The sequence below is a fragment of the Cydia strobilella genome, chromosome 3 (genome assembly GCF_947568885.1).
Source record: "Cydia strobilella chromosome 3, ilCydStro3.1, whole genome shotgun sequence".
Taxonomy (NCBI): Eukaryota; Metazoa; Arthropoda; class Insecta; order Lepidoptera; family Tortricidae; genus Cydia; species Cydia strobilella.
The window spans coordinates 529,597-549,492 of record NC_086043.1 but is presented as its reverse complement, the minus strand read 5'-3'; the positions used below and the strand labels follow the sequence as shown (position 1 = coordinate 549,492).

Here is a 19,896-nt window from a genome sequence, read left to right as displayed (position 1 = left end):
CTAATGGCGCCCTCAGTGCGTTCGAGCGCAAAATTACCTCGACACCAATGGGTGCCTTTCATCCCTTGGTTAACAATCTACGATAGTACGTTTTTCTTTTTTATTGTATTGTTGTATTGTTTTAGACGTAAAATATTTATTCACATACACAAGCTATTAGTATAAAAAAAAACATAAAAGAAAGTATATTTTTTAATGGAATGTATCGATGACGTTTTATTCCTCTTGACAAATAAGTTGGTAAGTACCTTAGTTACAGCCACTTTTAACTTACGATTTGGTGGACTTTATATCTTTGACTTTGAACACGATAAAAGTGTAAGCGGTGATGTCTAGCAATAAAAAAATAATAAAATATCTTTCATAAGGTCGAACGATCAAGATTTTAAAACAAAAAAAAATGTTGAATTAAAATATCCTTTCTCTCCGCATTCGTTCCTCAATGCCTGAATGAAACTCATGATCTTGTAATGTTTTTTTCACCTCAGCAGCTCGAACAAGCCTACTTTCGTCACTCCCTGGAGTGAGGAAAGTCGCACTTTCCTCACTCCAGGGAGTGAAACAATGTAGCATTTTAATTTAGTGAAGGCCATGAACGTCATACTTTTATTACATTTTTTTTATGGTATGGTACGGTACGGTACGGTCCGGTCCGGTCCGGTCTCGTATCGTATCGTACATATTATAATACCTTTTTTTCTGTTTATTCTGTGTAATTCGAAATACATTTTAACCTTTAATATGTTCTCACTACTGAGGTGAAAAATTATGTGTGCAACACGAGAGCAAAGTTATTTTACATCTCGTGTTGTTGAGTCCCGAGAAAGCGAAAGATTCTATAATTGAATCACGAGCGAAGCGAGTGATTCTAAGGTAGAATCTTGAGCGTAGCGAGGAGCACCGTGTTGCACACAAAATAAACACTCGCAAGAAAAACCAACTTTCCTCTCTTGTTGCACAAATAACTATTACCCGCATTGAGCGTAATGATAGTTGAATTCAGCGTTTCAATAAGAAATACCTAATAGCAATAAAAAGCCAATCAGCTCTAAAGAACCCCAACCTTGTGTCACGGTCCCAAGTATCACGTAAAATCTAAAACAACTGCTCTGTAATAAATGATCCAATGAACGTAATAAATCAATTTGGCAAAAGGAAGCATTTGTATTCAGGCAGCGCACGCAACGGTCAATATCTGAATTTTCTCCAGCCGGACGATTCATTGGCTGAGCGAGATATTGCGTTGAGTGAACCAAATGCTTGGACTATATGTTCACCGTTTAATGAGGCGGTTGGTAGATCAGAAGTTATTAAACTTATTATTTATTAATATTGTCTTCGGTTACCGCGATAGTTACTCATGAAATAAAACTATGAAAACGGATTATATCGCGTATATTGAATTTATAATACATCCCGACGTTTCGAACCCTTTACAGCGTTCGTGGTCAACGGGTGACTGAGGAAAAAATTACAAAGTGCAAAAATACCCACATACTAAAATAATGAACAATCATAGACTACAAACTTTAAGGCTGGTTGTACATGCAAAATCGGTTCATAAGGCTAGTTATACACTACAATTATTTTCAAGTAAAGATATATATATACGCGATAAAAAAATTTATTATTTATTCTTTATTGTATTGCAGTCATGTTCATAATACATTAGGTGTTACAGTTTGAGGATGGTAGGTACATGACACCCTGTAAGGGCACTAAATTTTTCTTAAGTCTAGGTAATTACACGCGTCTCAATAAAATCTATATTTATAATTTTATATTTTATTGACGTTTATGCACTGTTATGCACTTATTATGGACTGTTTGAAGGCTTGGCTGCAATTACTGTTTTAATTAGTTTTATGAATATTTATTTTGAGGATAAAACCATGTTCTGGTTACCAAAGAAAAACAAAATTATTCACATGTTTAATATTATAAGCCCATAAATAAGCCAGGGCAGTAATGCTAACTTGATTGTACGAGTATATTGTTCGCAACGCCATTAATATCTTTATTTTGTGAGCGTTTTGGGGTCACCTGTAAGTCCGCAAGTTTTTCACAACAAAAAACCTAACAGCTCAAATAAATTTATTAATCTAAGGAGGCTTTCTATGATCTAATTGAGGCTATGGTAACCGCTTACCATCAAATGAGCCATATGTTTTTTGCCACCGATGTGAATTATACAACTAGTGCCTACGTCAATTTTTGGGATTAGTTGTCAAAGCGGACCCCAGGCTCCCATGAGCCATGGCAATAATGCCGGGATAACGCGAGGAAGAAGATGTGAATTATAAAAGCAATGGGATTATAAGATCAGCCGTAACCGTAAGGAGGTTATCGTTGCGTTGCAGCAAACAGGCCAATGACTGCAGTCATATAACTGTTATCGGCCATTCCGTAGGTGCAGTTTAACTATTACACAATACCTCACTGTCCCCAATGTAACAAGACCCTGAGATTGGTAAGAAATATATGCGAGCAAAGTCCAGGCTCATACTGGTTAACCGCTGTTATTAGTGAGCTTCGTAAAGGCAGCGCTTAAATGACATCCCAGCCTTACCCTACCTTAAAAATCAACCTTGTTACGTTTAGAATAAAGTTTGAATTTCAAGAAATAGCAGTATGATAAGAGGAACAGTCGGCATTTTACTGTACTCAATAAAACCGATTGTCGGCTTCCGATAATAATCTTTTCGAGTGGATGCGTCCCAAATGAGAGCTGTAATTTTTTGGCAAAGATTACATATTGCGATATGTGATATGAAACGGAGAATGAGAACGAAAACAAAGATTGTTTTGGCTTAAGACACTATTTACTAAACTAAGGCCAGGATTACACTTATAAGTTTTACTGACGTAAGTAGGGGGACAGCTATACTACAGAATGAGATATGAATATCGTTATCTCATTCTAGCAAATAGCTTTGTCCCTACTTACGTAAGTAAAATTTACAACTTCAAGAATGGCATACTGATATATATATATATATACGGCCGAGGAGACGAGTGACACGAGCGTTGGTTTATAGCACACTACTTTATTGACGTAAGAGATGGGTCGTGGGCGCAGCCACACACACACACATGCATGGGTAGTTGCATACATATACAACACCCCTCCCTCTATTTTACTACTAATATCCTAAAAATATTTCTTAAAACCTACATTTAATTTTGAACGGCTTCGTAATCTGATACGCGAATCTGAGCGCACACCTTGGGTACCTTGTTGCTCATCCTCAGTGGAGACTATCTCTGTATCAATCTCTTCAGAGCTATCCGTAAAATATTCCGCTTCTTGAAACTCGGCGTCACTTGGCACTGACTCTTTCCCCTCCCGCGAGAGGTCTGGAGTGTCACCAGATGGAGACGACGGATCTGGAGGGGGAACATGGCCTCCATCGGTCGTTGGCGGCGGCGGCGGCGGTGGCGGCGGCGGCGACGGCGAAGGCGACGGCGGCGGCGGCGGCGGCAGCAGCGGCGGCGACGGCGGAGGCGACGGCGGCGGAGGCGGTGGAGGGTCTATAGATGGTAAGTACTCATCCAAATCTGTTAAACTTAGATCCCCTGAGCTGTCAATCCTTATGGTACCATTGTATTTTGCTATTTGATTTATGTGTTTTTTTATAATACTGTCTGTATAAAAGTCTTTGATTAAATACAAAACTTTACCAATCCTTTTTTCGATTATCCCTTTGCACCAGTTAAATTGAGACTTGTTTACATACTTTTTGTAAAGTATTAACTCGCTTTTTTTAAAATTACGTGACACGTTTTCTTTACATGGTGAACACTGTTGAATTTTTCCAGGTTTATTAACTACGGACTCGGCAGATGATAAGGGCGATAACTCCGACAATGGATTCGACACATCAAGCCTACATCTTATTTTGTGACCGAATACTAACTGTGACGGGGCGCAGCCTGTGGTTGAATGTATTGAATTGCGATAATCCATTAAATATCTTAATAAGAGTAACCGCCTCTGTCTATCATTTTTACCCATTAACATGCTCGACTTAATACCCTTTTTTGTGATCTTAACAAAAATCTCGGCCTGGCCGTTACTGGGGGGGTGGTAGGCCGGTGACGTAACATGTTTTATGTCGTTAAGGTCACAAAATCTAGTAAATTCCTGCGAGCAAAAAGCAGTACCATTGTCACTTACTATTGTTTTTGGTAACCCGAATCTGGAAATAAAGTCGCATAACTTGTCTACTACGGCCGTGGATGTCGTGCTAACCATGGGATATACCTCGAGCCATTTACTATAAGTATCTACGATTACTAAATACGTATGTCCATATAGCGGGCCGAGGAAATCAATGTGTAACCTTTCAAAACAACGCGCAGTCTGAGGCCACGGTACAGGTGGCGCGCGGGGCGGGGACGGCCGCAACTGCTGGCACACCTCACACGAACCCAAAAACAACTCCAAAGCCTTGTCAATCCCAGGAAACCAGAATCGAGCACGAGCCTCTGCTTTGGTTTTAACTATTCCCAGATGTGACGTATGTAGTTCTGCCAGAACTTTATCGCGTAGCGACTGTGGAACTACCGCTTTATGACCCCGCATAATAATACCATTTTCTACAGCTAACTGAGTTCTACATAAATGGTACGGCTTGAGACGCACATCGGTGATTTTATTTGGCCAACCATTGAGGATATACCTACTCACGATATTTAATATCGCATCTGTCTTGGTACCTACCTGTAATTCATTTAGAGTTAACGGTTTAGTCTCGCCGTCTGCAACAAAACAAACATATGCGGCCTTATCACTATCGGCGAGTGCTGGCTCCGCGCCGCGCCCACTCTCCCCCGGCAGGCTTGCCCGAGACAAAAAGTCTGCACTATTGTCCGCACTACGCACATATTCTATTGTGTAATTATAACCGCTGAGAAATAGTGCATACCGTTGTAAACGATTAGCGGAGACCTCGGGGATGCCTTTGTAGGGCCCAAATATTGAAGTTAAAGGCTTGTGGTCCGTCCTTAAAACAAACGGCTCTGCCCTACCGTACAAATACTGATGGAAGCGACGCACTGCATAAATTATTGCGGTTGCTTCCCGCTGTATTTGCGCATACCTTTTCTCCGCGGGGTTTAGAGTGCGCGAGGCAAATGCGACCGGCCGCTCGACCCCGTCAGAATCCAGCTGTGATAAAATAGCCCCTAGGCCACTAGGTGATGCATCACAGGTCAAAAACAGCTTTGTTTTAGGGTTAAAGTGTGTAAGAACCTGATCCGACACCAGATGACTTTTAATTTTGTTAAAAGCGTCGTTATGCAACTCTGACCACTCCCACTTTGTATTCTTTTTAAGTAGGTCATATAATGGACTGAGTATGGTCGAGGCGCCCGGAACAAAATTTCGGTAGTAGTTACTTAGCCCTAAAAATGATTGTAACTGACTAATATTTGTTGGCACCGGTGCTTCGACTATGGCTTTAATTTTCTCTGGGGATTTTTTTAAGCCTTGTTTATTTATTATATAGCCTAAGTAGCTAATCTCGTCCTTAAAAAACTCGCACTTATCCCGCTGCAATACCAGTCCCGCATCCTGTAATCTTTGCAACACTACCTTTAACCTGGCCTGGTGCTGGGCGACGTCGGCGCCCGTGATAAGCACGTCGTCGAGCAGGCACAACACGCCGTCGAGGCCTGCGAGCACGCATTCCATTGCTCGCTGAAATATCGCTGGCGCAGAAGCCAGCCCAAAAACGAGACGTGTAAAGCGAAATAATCCCCGGTGCGTGTTTATGCAGGTCAACTTTTGTGAGTCTTCGTCTAGCTCGAACTGGTTGTATGCCATAGACAGATCTAACTTTGTGAATGTTTTCCCCCCGTGTAACTTTGAAAACAATTCATTTATTGTAGGCAGCGGATATTGATCGATAAGCAATTGTTTATTTATGCTGACGGAATAATCTGCACATAAACGTACTGAACCATTTTTCTTTAAAACTGGCACTACAGGTGAGGCATACTCGGAATGATCAACTGGCTTCAGAACCCCTAAACTGACAAGCCTATCAATTTCTTTGCTAACTGTATCGCGTAATGCGAACGCTACCGGCCGCGCCCTAAAAAAAACAGGTTTTGCGTCCTCTTTAAGCCTTTATAATACTGTGTGTGTGTGTGTGTGTGTTTTTTTATAATACTGTCTGTATAAAAGTCTTTGATTAAATACAAAACTTTACCAATCCTTTTTTCGATTATCCCTTTGCACGCGTGGGTTCGGATCCCATCCTCGTCGCCACTGATATATATATATATATACGGCCGAGGAGACGAGTGACACGAGCGTTGGTTTATAGCACACTACTTTATTGACGTAAGAGATGGGTCGTGGGCGCAGCCACACACACACACATGCATGGGTAGTTGCATACATATACAACACATACAGAGCTCGGAACCGGTTTTTTTAAATCCCAAAATAGCTTAATATTTTTAATTATTTTATGCTCTTTACATAGGACTGAATCGTGTATTTAGGTAACAACTTCGTATTATTAGATTGTCCCATTGAAAATGAAATAATAAACCAAAGAACGAAAAAGAACGTACCGGTATTTTTTGTATGAAGAAAAAACCGGTTCCGAGCCTTGATGGCATAGAACTAACATTTTCAAAGGTGTCGCTTAACTTCAAACTCGTGTACCTAAATCCATTTAACCCTCTTAGGAAATATCTACCCTATTACCTTTTCTTAATACCAAAATAGCAAAATCTGACAGTTGGATTTCGAACATATTTGAGTTAATTTTGTATGATAGTTGGGAGCTTTTGGACCAAAGTGGTTTTACGGTACAATCAGCCGGCAGAAGTAGCAAAGCGAGCCAGGTGTTTAAAATTATCTGCAAAACAAGCTGGTCCTATGTTTTGCTTATAAATGCCCTTACCGGGATTCGAACCCGGGACTTCCTGCTTCTAAGGCAGGGTATCTACTAACTAGGCTAGGAGGCCGTCAACTTCTTATTAACTTAGTTCTTGTGTTGTTTGCATACTCCTAACATTGGCTTTAAGGTCAAGAAACCGGTTTTTTTTGCAAAAACTTTAAAATAACCATATATTTCCAATTATCTTATACTTTTTATACTCCAATTGTGTTTTTATGTAACGAATTCGTATTATTAAATTGACCAATTAGAAATTAAATAATTAACAAAGAACGAAAAAATACCGGTTTCGTTCCCCGCCTTACCTTAAGGCATTAAGTCCGCCTTTTGTACCTTCATGTATTGTGCAATAAAGCTTTAATAAATAAATAAATAAATAAAAATACCGATATCGGTAAATTTTCATTTTGCCTTAAGATTTATATGATTTTGAAAAGTACAACTTGAATCCTAGTTAACCCTTCTAGACCCATCCAACTACTACTATACTAATTAATGCAATACGGATGATGACACAGCTCTCACATTTGTGGCGTTTTCAACCAAAAGGTACCACATTGTCGCTTGTCGATAAGGTTGATTTCGAATTGAAGCTATATGGAAATAGCACCTTATTGACAACCGACAATAAGTACCCGTTTGGTTGAACATGGCACATTTAGTTAAGTAAATAGCGTAATACGCTGTGATAGCAAATAAACAGTTTTAAAACTGGCATTACAAATTATTTGATATACTTAATCTTGCATTGAAAAATCATTTTTAAACCAATGTATAACCATACATTTGGTTTAGAAATGATTTTTCGATGGTTATGGTGCAAGAACTACTTTAAAACATCCTACACCATATGACCATTATAGGGTTAAGGCAAAATATAACGTGGTTGTTATTTTTGATTTATGCAATTTTAACTAAATTTTAGATAAGATTAATATCAGAGATAACTGACTGCATAGAAATTTGTTTGCAGTAACAAAGTGTTTCTGACTAATCGCGGACGGACTTACAAAAAGACAAAGGCGAAATTAAGAACCACAAAACCCTAAACATACTCAACATTTTCAAGACTTAAGTAAAAAGGAAAGCAAAACAGAAGCATCAGGGACGTATAATATCGTTCAATTGCGCGAATAAGTACCAACGAAATTTCTCCTTTGAACCGATGGAGCCAAAATCCTCGCAGCTGCGTTTGTTTGAGACTCAATTTCCACGCCTGGATAGAGGAATAGGGTATCGTTCCAAACGCGAACCGCACATAGACGAGTAGGAAACGGCTAAACTAGATGTCATATATTAAAGAAAAAGTGACGAAGCCCTCTAGTGGTGAAGGCCGGATTCGAACCGGCGTCTTTAGCTATCGCGGCTAACGCCATGAACCCCTAGGCCACCCCGCCACGGCGGTGCCCATCCAAATTTCTCGACTATATGCCATCTTAGTAAGACTAGGCGTCTTTGACCAGCTCTTGCAGCAGTGCGCGCTTGCACCTCCTAAACGAACTCCTTACGGATTTACGTTGTAGCGAGAGTATATATAAAGCGACTATATTAAATATATACTATACTAGTTTAGCCGTAAAGTAAGAAGTTACATGTGACCTGAAGCTTCCTTTTTACTGGCAAACTGGAAAGCGGCAACTTCGTTTAGTTGACCGGCCGGAGAGCAGAAAAAGAAAAACTTCTGTATAATGTGAAATAGCTTCGGGCCGGCCCGGACGTCCGTTAACACTGTTGCAGATACTTTTAAATGCAAACTGTTTAGATATATGTCTATTTGAAAATGTATTCCAGGGTGGTAGATACTTTAGGCGCGTTGTTTCATACGCTACTCAATAGTATCAATATTCTGACAGGATGTCTAAAAATAAGTGCATTCCCGCTGCCAAGGAGGTTTCGGGATTATACTGAGCAACTTTTACTATGGGACCAACCACGAAATCGCGAAAAAAATTTTTACCCTCCCATAGAAATTGGACCAGCCAAAATGTATGAATCAGCCAAATTATTTTTCGCGATTTCGGGGTTGGTCCCATAGTAAAAGTTGCTCAGTATAATCCTAAAATCTTCCTGGCAACGAGGATGCACTTATTTTTTAGCCACCTGTACATAATACCACAAATTATCTATTCTAATATGTGGACCTGGTTTGGATGAGCGCTCACCTCGCTAACTCACGTGGATGAAAATAGAAGCCTTGTACGAGTTATAGGGTCTGCCTTTGATATTGATATGTCTCTGAAGCCAAACACAGGTTCTGTGATGCTAACTAAGCTTAGTGGAGCGCAAAACTGAACACAATAACAGCAAAGCAATCGGCAAAGATATGTGATGATTTCACAGATGATGTATTTCTGTTGCCGCTATAACAACAAATACTAAAAACAATAAAATTTGATGATAGACTAGCCTGAGTCTGCGACTTTGTCCGCATTTAAGGTTGCCTTTCCACATAGAATGCTATTGGTTGCTTCCCGATGGAAGATTTCCCTAATGTTGTTAGGTAGGTAGGTCTTGCAGAAATGTATTGCTTTAATATTTAACCAATACAGATCCGTGTTTCATAATAAACTACAACTAATATTACAAGCTTAACTCATTTTCTAATATGTGGAATTAGAATAGGAGTTCCGCTTGTAATATTAGTTGCAGTTTGTTATGCAACACGGCCCAGGTGGTATGTTTATATTTATGTAATATATGTAGTTTAAGTATATGTTTTCTTTTCTTTTAATTCATTGTTTTTTTTTCTCTGCACCAATTGTAAGTGTCTCTGTTTGGCCCTATGATTGACTGATAGAGAATGCTATTTGGCATTAAGTTTTTTACCATTTGTACATTGTTGTATAAGTATATTTTGTGCAATAAAGTTTAAATAAATAAACAATTTTTGGTGCAAGAATAAGACAGGCCAAGAGTCAAATCATTCGGATATCACAGCGTATAATTAGGTGCTTATATTAATAAAATTGACTTTAAGTTCACTGTGTTTAGTAGCTCGTATAATATAAGTACTTGTAGTACTTATCTTTAATTTGCATAACTACAGGATGGACCAGAAATACGACGACAAATTTTTTACTACGGTATATTTTTGATAATTCTAACAAACATTATTGTGTATTAAAATTTGTGTATTAAAACTAAAACTAAAGCAGAATATTTTGAAGATAATACGTTTCGTTTTAGTTAAATGAATGAAGTTTGAATTTTTAACGAAGTGAAGTTTATAGTGAAGTGAGTGTTCAAGTTAATTAATACTATTTGATGTTTACGCCATCTACTATTTATGTACAATAATTTAAAAGTCCTAATTTTGCATGTGAACCTATCAATCTTATGTGCTAATACTCATTACCGCGAACAGATGACGTTACGGGTCCTAAAAATCATCAAGTATAGTTGTTTACTTCAATAAAGAGTCTTGCACTACCTATCTGCATGAACGCTGCATTTTTAATTCTCCCACATCTCTCATCGACCGGTACAGTGAGTGTTCATTTTGTCAAAAACCTGTAAATAAGAAAAATATTCCTAAAAATAAGTATTTTGACAAGGCATAATTTAAAACATGGAGGCGATCAGTTGAGAAAGAGACTGGCTCAACTGGACTCGACTGGAAAGAGCTGGAAGTAGCCGCTTAAGATCGTGACAAATGGAGGATTCTTCTGCGAGCCCTATGTCCCTAATGAGGGATAACAGGAATTTATCATCATCACCATCATAAATTAAAAGTCATAATTTCATGGGTTTCACATCATACTAACTTTTTGAACTTTGAATCAGATATACAGTTAACATGTACAATTTAACCTTATGCTAACAAAACCCTAAAACTAAACCTTAAATATAAAAAACTTCCCCCAAATCACCCCCTTCCGGCATGGTCGCAAGGACGCTAGCGGTGTTACCCCTCTGCACCGCCAGACTTAGCCTCTGGGCAAAGAAAGCGCCCGCCCTATGATCGCCTGTGATGCCTATCAACCGGACCGACACTTCCTTTACAAAATTCTTGGTGTCGGTCGACCACGGGCCCAATGTCTCCATTGCAAGTGCCGCAAACTCGTACTCATTCGACAAGAACGCGTATTTGCGGCGCTTGATAGTTTGGGCCTGGTCCGTGGCAGTCCCAGGCTTCCGAGCCGACCCTTCCACGTGGGACGGAGCCAGCGTGTCCACGCAGGTGGCGTCCCACGCCAAAGGGCGACCCAGGCTCCAGGGAATGAACCTTTGAATGGCATTTCAAAGGGTAGCCGTGACAAGCCCCTAAAGCGAGCAAGAAGCCCCATCACTCTCGACATGTTAGCTTAGGTACTTCGCTAATGTGACTTTAAGCTGCGCCGTGTTTGTGGCTTAATATGTATTTGATACTCGTACGTATCATATTTGCGAGCTTTTGTTGTAACAAATGAAGCCGGATAAATACTAGGATCGGATTTCTGTTTGTTTTTAGGGTTCCGTACCTGAAAAGGAAAAAACGGACCCTTATAGGATCACTCGTGCGTCTGTCTGTCCGTCTGTCACAGCCTATTTTCTCCGAAACTACTGGACCAATTAAGTTGAAATTTGGTACACATATGTAAGTTTGTAACCCAAAGATGGACATGTAACGTAAACAAATTAATTTTAAACACGGGGGCCACTTTTGGGGGGTAAATGAGAAAATTTAAAAATAAAGTTTGTCAAACTATATCGTGTATCATATCAAATGAAAGAGCTCATTGTGAGAATCTCAAATATATTTTTTATATAATTTTAGGATAAACAGTTTATAAGTTATTCAAGAAAATAGGCAAAAAATTACCATCAAAAAATTTGAAAAAAATACACAAAGTAGATCTTTACCTATAGATCACCGGAAAACCTATTAGAAATGTGCAGTCAAGCGTGAGTCGGACTTAATTACTTAGTTTTTGATCCGACCCCTACGGGTTTTTTTAAAGACATTTCGCATAAAAATACATTGTTTAAATTGTGTAATGTACGGAACCCTTGGAACGCGAGTCGGACTCGCACTTGGCCGGGTTTTGTTACTTAGGATGGTCGATATAAGACCATTCTTCACCTATGCAATGCCAGCTTATATAAATGTTTCATGGGAATTGAACAAGAGCCGCTATCGCTGGGTCATAGAGATTACAAACCCTCCAAGGAACTAGGTCATTATTGCTGTTGTAACATAAAGAAAACTGCTGTAAATTTTTAGTCACCTGGACATTCAATAGCCCAAACTACAGGCAAATTTGTTTAAACATTTTGTTTATGAACATATACTTAACATTTTAAGTTTTACCATACCTATAATCATGTGTACTCAATACCTGTATCTTAGTTTTATCATGTTATTCATGATGTACGGCGTAGTCATGTCATGTTACAGTTATGAATTCAGGTAAATAATATATTTTCGGTTTTTAGGGAAAAGGTCCATTGTTTATATTACGATCATGTAATTAAAAGTGGTATGCATCTGCCACGTTCAGAGTGAATGTGCGAGTTGCTACTAAGTCACCATTATAAAACCAGTAATAAAAGCGACAGGAAACACCCAGCATTAGATAAAGTACGATAAAAGTGAGTATATAAAAGTGCCGCCTGGTTTTAGCTGCTATCTTAAGTGCAGTCCTAGTAATTCTCGGAGATAATACCTAGGAAATCCAGACTAGACCAGTATAGATATTTGTGTCGGGGGGTTACAGTGTGGAGTTTGTTGTTGCAGTGTATGTAGGCAATGGAGGTTAAAGCAGTGAATGAAAAAGACGGGTATGTCCAAATAGCAAGTACAGAAGGTGAGTTGTATTTTATAATATAATTTGAGTATTTTTCTGAAGCAATGTAAACTTACGAGCAATTCTGGCAGGGGATCATTGCATGCACTATTCACTGCCAATAATTGTTTACTCGTAAACATTATATGCGAAAGGGTGGTCTTCCGAACGTTAGTTTTCTGAACATTTAGAACATTGCTTGCGGCAGCGCTTTCGGCGCCCTTTGGTCCTCTAATAATAGAACGGTAGTTGCTCGTAACTCCTAAGTGATTCCTTGATAGTGAGAGGATGGGCGCGTCTACGTTATTTCGATACTCTCCACTTTATCGTGTGGTGGTAAAGGGTATAGAGTTCATAACACATTGCTTACGTCGAGTACGTGGGCATTTCTTTCTGCCTTAAAACCATATGTTATCTCGGATATACACGGTAAATTTTAAATACCTCGTAAAACTTAAAGCCTAAGGTGATTGACACCTCTTAAGAAAATGTTCAAATCTACCAATGATTAACTGATATCCATCGACAGATCTCCGCTACTGATCCTTGTTTACCTCTCCTATCAGTCACATGTCATGTCTGATAAAGGATAACCTACTTAGTTGTGTATAAAAAGATTTCGTCAGCTCCGTCTGGAGAGATTTTCGTCTTGCGAAGCATTCGGTGTTTGACTATACTGTTCTGTTCACTGTGATACCTGTGTTTTCGTGGACATTAAGTAGTGCTGTTTGTGTGAATGCAAGATGAGGCTGACTTCAGGGCAGGATAAGGATGGTGGTGCAGCTGAGTCTGCTTTGATGAGAGGTCAGTGAATTTAAAGGATTTCCCGTTTTGTAAAATACGGATTAGCTTTTGGGTTTTTTGATACGCACGTCTGAATTACATAGTGTGATTCCAATTTACGAATGAGATCGAACGTTCGCCTCGAACATATTTATCTGAGTTTTTCTGAATTCTGGTCCAATTCTGATAATATCATTAGCAGTGCAGTTGCAGTTGAGAGCTGCTAGTCATGTTGAAATGAGATTGAATTATTCCAATAAGCCTCCAGTGTCATTAATATGTTTATTAGATTTTTTTAGATATTCCTTTATTTTAAGATCAGGTAATAACCTTATTTTCAAATTGAGCTTTCAATAACAAAATAACGAAAAGCACTTCTAAATAATCCGAAATAAAACACGTTCTGTTTTGTGTCAGATTTGTGACCATCCTTTGTAAAACATCGGTTTTGACATTGAAAATTATTTATTTTGTAATAAGCAGCAAACGATATTTGTATCCTTTACTTTAAAGCGTCGATGAATGATTCGTAGTACCTACTTTTGTATGGCATAGATCAACCCAAAACAAACGCTGTCCTGTACTCCATAATTGATAGGAACACATCTCCAAGTCTACCTGACAGGCATTAGGCGTCCTCTTCTAATTGTTCGAGGTTGAAGATTCGTCCTCAAGCACGTCTACTGTTGTTTTAATAACAAAACTTCCGTGAGACACAGACATATTAAATATATTAATAACGGGTCATTCACGTTACGGGCGTTTTTCGACTTAAAATACGTGAGTGACCCGTTATTAATATATTTAATACGTCGACTGTTGACAAATGTTTTTAGCTCGATATTTGAATCTGTGCATTGCGGTCAACAACATTTTTAGGATTAAAACACTGAGCATGCATGGCCAGGGTTATTTATTTTCTGTCAAAAACCTGTTAAACGGTAAACATTAGAAATGTATTTTAACTTTTCTATAAACGTTATTCAACGCCAACATAATCACAGCCACAATGTATGCAAAGGTGTTTTTGGCGACAAAAAAGTTAGTACAATCGTTTCTTCTTTAAACTATAGTCCAACATGTTAAAGCCTCTCTTTCCAGGTTTTTTGGTAATGTATTTAGGCCTGCATAGCAAATAAAATATTAATAATGCAATTTTATATCAAGTAAAAACGTCTGCTTGAAACCTTGAAAGAAACCGAACCCAAGACAGTAATATTTCCACTTTTACTACTAGTAGTAATCACTTTATTGTACACAACATAGGTTTACATAAAATTTACAGAAATAGAGGTACAAAGGCGAACTTAACCTTATACTTTTAATTTGCTGTTATTATTGTCATCTAGATCCAAAATATACGAGAAAAATAACATAAAAAATTTTCCTTGTAATAATAGGTTCTCTGCCTTTTCGCCGAAAATTGTATTGCCGAATTTCACTTACCAACCAACTTTTCACAGAAGTCTCATTTGGCCGAATTTCATTTCCCAACTTTACATAATCCAACCTAACCTATCCCAACCTAGTACGTCATATTCATTTCCCAACTATGGGGTTGGGAAATGAAATGGTTGCAAAATAATTATTTGGTAAAAGTTATTCGGCCAAATGAAACTTATGCGAAAAGTTGGTTGGCAAGTGAAATTCGGCAATACAATTTTCGGCGAAAAGGCAGGATCCCGTAATGATAGGTCTATTTTGGTGTAATTAGCGAATATATGGAAACATTAATAAAACCACAAATTGATCACACCAATACAGACTATAAAGCTTATTTTAAAATAGTTAACCGATGCCGGTAACCGCTGATCACCGGAATAAATAGCTATTGTAGAATTTGTAGACCACTATTAGCGATTATTTGCTCGCCTGAACACGCTTCAGGCGTTACCTACCTACTAATTAAATATAAATCTATTACCAACCTGTTGAGTTTAGAGCTATTATTAGGAATTAGATTTAGCAAAATATTTAGACCACTTTCACTACTATTTTTAGTCGCTTTTGAAATAATAAGCTCTTTCTAAGCAGCGAGATCGAGTCCGAAACACCACGCTGCCCTCTGAGACTCAAATAATAGACGTAGCTCGGAAAGCGGCCAAGTTGAAATGGGACTGGGCTGGTCATGTCTGCCGAATGCCGGATGACTTGTGGGCGAAGTTAACCACGGAGTGGGAGCTCCACGAGTCTAACCGGGGATCCGGCAGACCTCGTCGGCGATGGCGGGATAACTTGGACTCCTTCTTGACAGGCTGGCCAGATATAGCATTAAACAGAGACGAGTGGAAAAAGAGGGGGGAGGCCTTTGCCCAGCAGTGGGACACAGTGGGCTCTGAATAATAATAATAATTTTTAATAATAGTGAGTGAAACCGTAGCGATTTAAATATTTTGAAATATGTCTCACGATAGTTTAATTTCGATTAAATTTAGCAATTTGTGTAACGAAAATGTGGAGCTACTTAGACAGATCACTATAGACCTTTCATTCGCGCTAATTTTATTTTTATTAGTTGAAAATACGTAGCGTTGCGTCTGTAAGTTTATTTATTTGTTCATATTTCAGGAAAAAATATTAAATTCTAGAACGTAGACAGTGAGTTGCGGTAGGTAATTATGGCACCATTAGTCCCACCGAGCGTTCGCTTATGAAGCCTCATTTCTTCGCTTATTTACGTGAGGGTTAAGTCGCTCGTTAACCCTCCCGCTGGCGAAACTTGCCTCGACGCTTTTTGTCTAGTTATATTATCTGCGTTGTTAGCAGCTGGGTAAGATGAACGTTTCATTAGGGCACTATTTTCTAAAAGGCTTTTAGATGAAACTAAAAGTCCAGTCAATATTGTTACGTTTTGAGTATGGAACAAGAAAGAACAATGAAATTTATATATGTATTCCAAATCTGAAGTAATTTCGTTAATAAACAAAAAAGAAATGTTTTTTTTTTCGAAAAACCGAAAAGCTTTTTGGCTTTGGTGTAAAGTTTGCATTTTGGCGGTTAATACGTTTTCGATTTTTGCCATCGATATCAATAAATTGTGTTTATTTAATTTTTCATAAAATTAACTTATATTAATTATACCTTTTACCAGGCAAGCTTAAACAGGCAGTGTGTAATATGTTTGTCATATTTCCTTCTTGAGTCACGCATATTTGTTACGAATTTCGAGCACACAATGCACTTGCTAGCGCTAGTCCTGTTATCGTTCTGCCAGTGTTGAGAACAGGACACAAATTCAAACTTACATTTTGATGTCTAAATGATGTCGTTTTGTTATTATTCGCCCATGCATGCGTTTTGCTCGTGCCAATACATGTACGGACAAGTGCGAGCGGGATGCGCCCGCTAATGATAACAAAATCACATCTTAGACATGTTTTTTTTATACTATGTGGATGGCAAGCAAGCATACGGCCCTCCTGATGGTAAGCCTATGGACGCCTGCAGCTCCAGAGGTGTTCTATGCGCGTTGCTGACCGTAACACCCCCCACCCTCGTTGAGTTCTGGCAACCTTACTCACTGGCTGGATCACAACACTATGACTAGGGTCTATTGTTATTTAGCTGCGGTTTTCTGTAAGGTGTACTTCCCCAGTTGGGCTCTGCTCTAGATCTGGAATGACATCCGCTGTTATTTGTTTTGATGTCAAGTGCACGTTCGAATCGGCCTCTCGAGCTCACGTTGCACTAGTTAAGGTGAGTCGAGTTGTTCTGCCAGTGTTAAGAACAAAAGTTTGGCCTAAAGGTTGACTGGTAGAGAATGCCGTGTAACATTAAGTCCGCCTTTTGTCACTGTATATTCTTACTGTGCAATAAAGTTTAAAATAAATAAATAAATAAAAAAGTGTCGACACAGCCTATGGACGCCTGCAGCTCCAGAGGTGTTCTATGCGCGTTGCTGACCGTAACACCCCCCACCCTCGTTGAGTTCTGGCAACCTTACTCACTGGCAGGATCACAGCACTATGACTGGGGTCTATTGTTATTTAGCTGCGGTTTTCTGTAAGGTGTACTTCCCCAGTTGGGCTCTGCTCTAGATCTGGAATGACATCCGCTGTTTGTTTTGATGTCAAGTGCACGTTCGAATCGGCCTCTCGAGCTCACGTTGCACTAGTTAAGGTGAGTCGAGTTGTTCTGCCAGTGTTAAGAACAAAAGTGTCGACACCAGTTTAATTAAGTTTTAATCCGTCGGCAAAAACGTTAACAGTTTAATTATTTGACAGGGGCGTGGACGGCGCCCGAGCTCGTGAAACTGCTTTATAATGCAGACAATTTTCGTGCTGGGGCCTGGTTTATTTTAAGGCCAGGCGACTAGTTATAGAGACAGATTTGGTGTGCAACTTTTTTCAATATATTTTCTTTTTTTTTCTGGGATGTGTGCGCGGATGTTGCGAGCGTTGCGTGTCGGACTATTGACAATAATTAACATTTATGTGTAGTAGGTGGTTTGAAAATGTGGTCTACCCCAAACTTTAAATACACTTTTCGTGGGGTAGTCACACAAATCTCTGTTTTGACATTTTGCTGGGACGGCAGTTAGCCGCGACCACGACCAGTGAAACTTGTGTCGAAACGTCGGTAAATAAAGGTAACAACTAAATTCGCGATAGACCCGATTGTAAATGTGATTTATTAAAAAAAAATCATTTGTAGACTGCCTCTTGCGCACTCATAAAATGTTCATATACGTGATGACTTCCGTTTTGCACCCTTCAATAATTTTTACGTAAGCGTCATTCTAGATCTGTGGGTAAAATATAACAAAATGATTTCGTATATTATAAAAAAAAATTACAATATACTTTAGACTGACATTTAAAACTTTCGCGTTTTGAACACATATTAAATCACATTTAAAATCGGGTCTATCGCAAATTTATTTTGTTACCTTTATTTACCGACGTTTCGGCATAGGTTTCACTGGTCGTGGTCGCGGCTAACTGATGTCCCAGCAAAATGAAACCTGTGTCGAAACGTCGATAAATAAAGGTAACAAAATAAATTCGCGTTAGACCCGATTTTAAATGTGATTTAATATACTTTAGTCTGTTTGGTAGTTTAACTGTCGTTGTTACAGATGTCGAACTTTGTGCGTTACTAGAAACTCATAGTTGCAAACACAAGCTTGATTGCTTCCGACTGCTAAATGCTAATTCCGTATAGATACACTAAGACCTATCTAGACGGATTGTTCAATTAATTAGTCACAACATGTCAGATGTCATGGCCTGATGTTGTCAGCGATGTTGTCAATCAGAATTACTAATATGTCACGGGTAAAGATAGGTTAAGTAATATTAAATTTTCCTGGGTATACCTAGTATACCCGGCATCAGTAGCAGCAGCGACAGGCAGCAGCAGTAGAATCTTATTTCTTTTATCGTATTGTCCTGTGTATGTGTGCTTTATGGAATAAATGTCTTTCTTCTTTCTTTTTCTTCTTCTAGTATTACTAAAGCTTTTTGGGTAAAGGCCAAAAATTTAAACAATTTTAATTTGTATAAAGTGATGAATAGTGATGATGCAACACCTAACATTACCCAACCTGTCAAATTAGCTATTTTTTATAAAACTTTAGAACGATTTGGCAAAATATTTTATTAAACTGCTTTTTTATACTGGTTTTCCCTATCAATCAACTCTTTATTGCTTAACAAGACATTGGAATTACACCCCTCAACGAAAAAAGGATATTATTGTTTATTTGTGTATCACAATCTCCAGGCTTCGCCAAATTAAAACTGAGGGCCTGCCGCGACTATCGAAAATCGAAATTTCTGCCTCTCTACCACTCGAATATAAAGGAGCGAAAGAAATAGACCAACGAACGAAGTGGTAGGTGGTAGGCCATCTGAGGATCTACCGCTAACATCGAAAAATCAAAAAACGTTATCTGCCTCTCTGTCGCTCCAATATGCAAGAGCGATAGTGAAGCATAAAACGATTTTAAATATCTCGATGTTGGCGTTAGGCCCTCTGGAAATGCCTTCGTCGCGCTCCAACTCAAACGTGTAATCTCCGGATTACTCGACGAAGCCTTCGCGAAAAACATTTTTTTGTTTCTACGCGTTGTAATTCAGTATTGTTGGCGTGAGCCTACAAATCCAGGCTTCACTTACACCAATTTCCATTGCCATTGGGCTCTACATATTTAGTATCCGCCATATAATTCAATTTCTCAATTCAATTTATTTATTTCCTTTAAGTACAATTTTAATTTACATCATGTTGTTCATAAGAGCAGGAAACGATTCCTCCGTACTAGTAAAAACTGTATGACGGCAGGAAGCACCACCTCTCCCGGATCACATTTAATCTTATCTAGCAGTAGGTATACATGTATTTGCGCAGTACTAGATATATACACATATATATATGTAATATTGTATAAAGATGACAAGAAAATGAAAAAATAAAACAGGTTGCAACAA

At 38.7% G+C, this 19,896-nt stretch overlaps 1 protein-coding gene and 1 long non-coding RNA gene across 5 annotated transcripts in view; one reads left to right on the top strand and one right to left on the bottom strand.

Moving 5' to 3' along the window:
• The window catches only part of LOC134755708 (uncharacterized), a 40,470-nt gene extending 38,205 nt beyond the window's left edge, over positions 1-2,265 (bottom strand). The window contains exon 1 of the long non-coding RNA XR_010129078.1: positions 2,197-2,265. This is a non-coding gene — a long non-coding RNA (uncharacterized LOC134755708). The remainder of the gene's footprint in view (positions 1-2,196) is intronic.
• The window catches only part of LOC134755637 (solute carrier family 12 member 4), a 566,314-nt gene that overhangs the window by 363,400 nt on the left and 183,018 nt on the right, over positions 1-19,896 (top strand). The gene's annotated exons all lie outside the window — the stretch shown is intronic.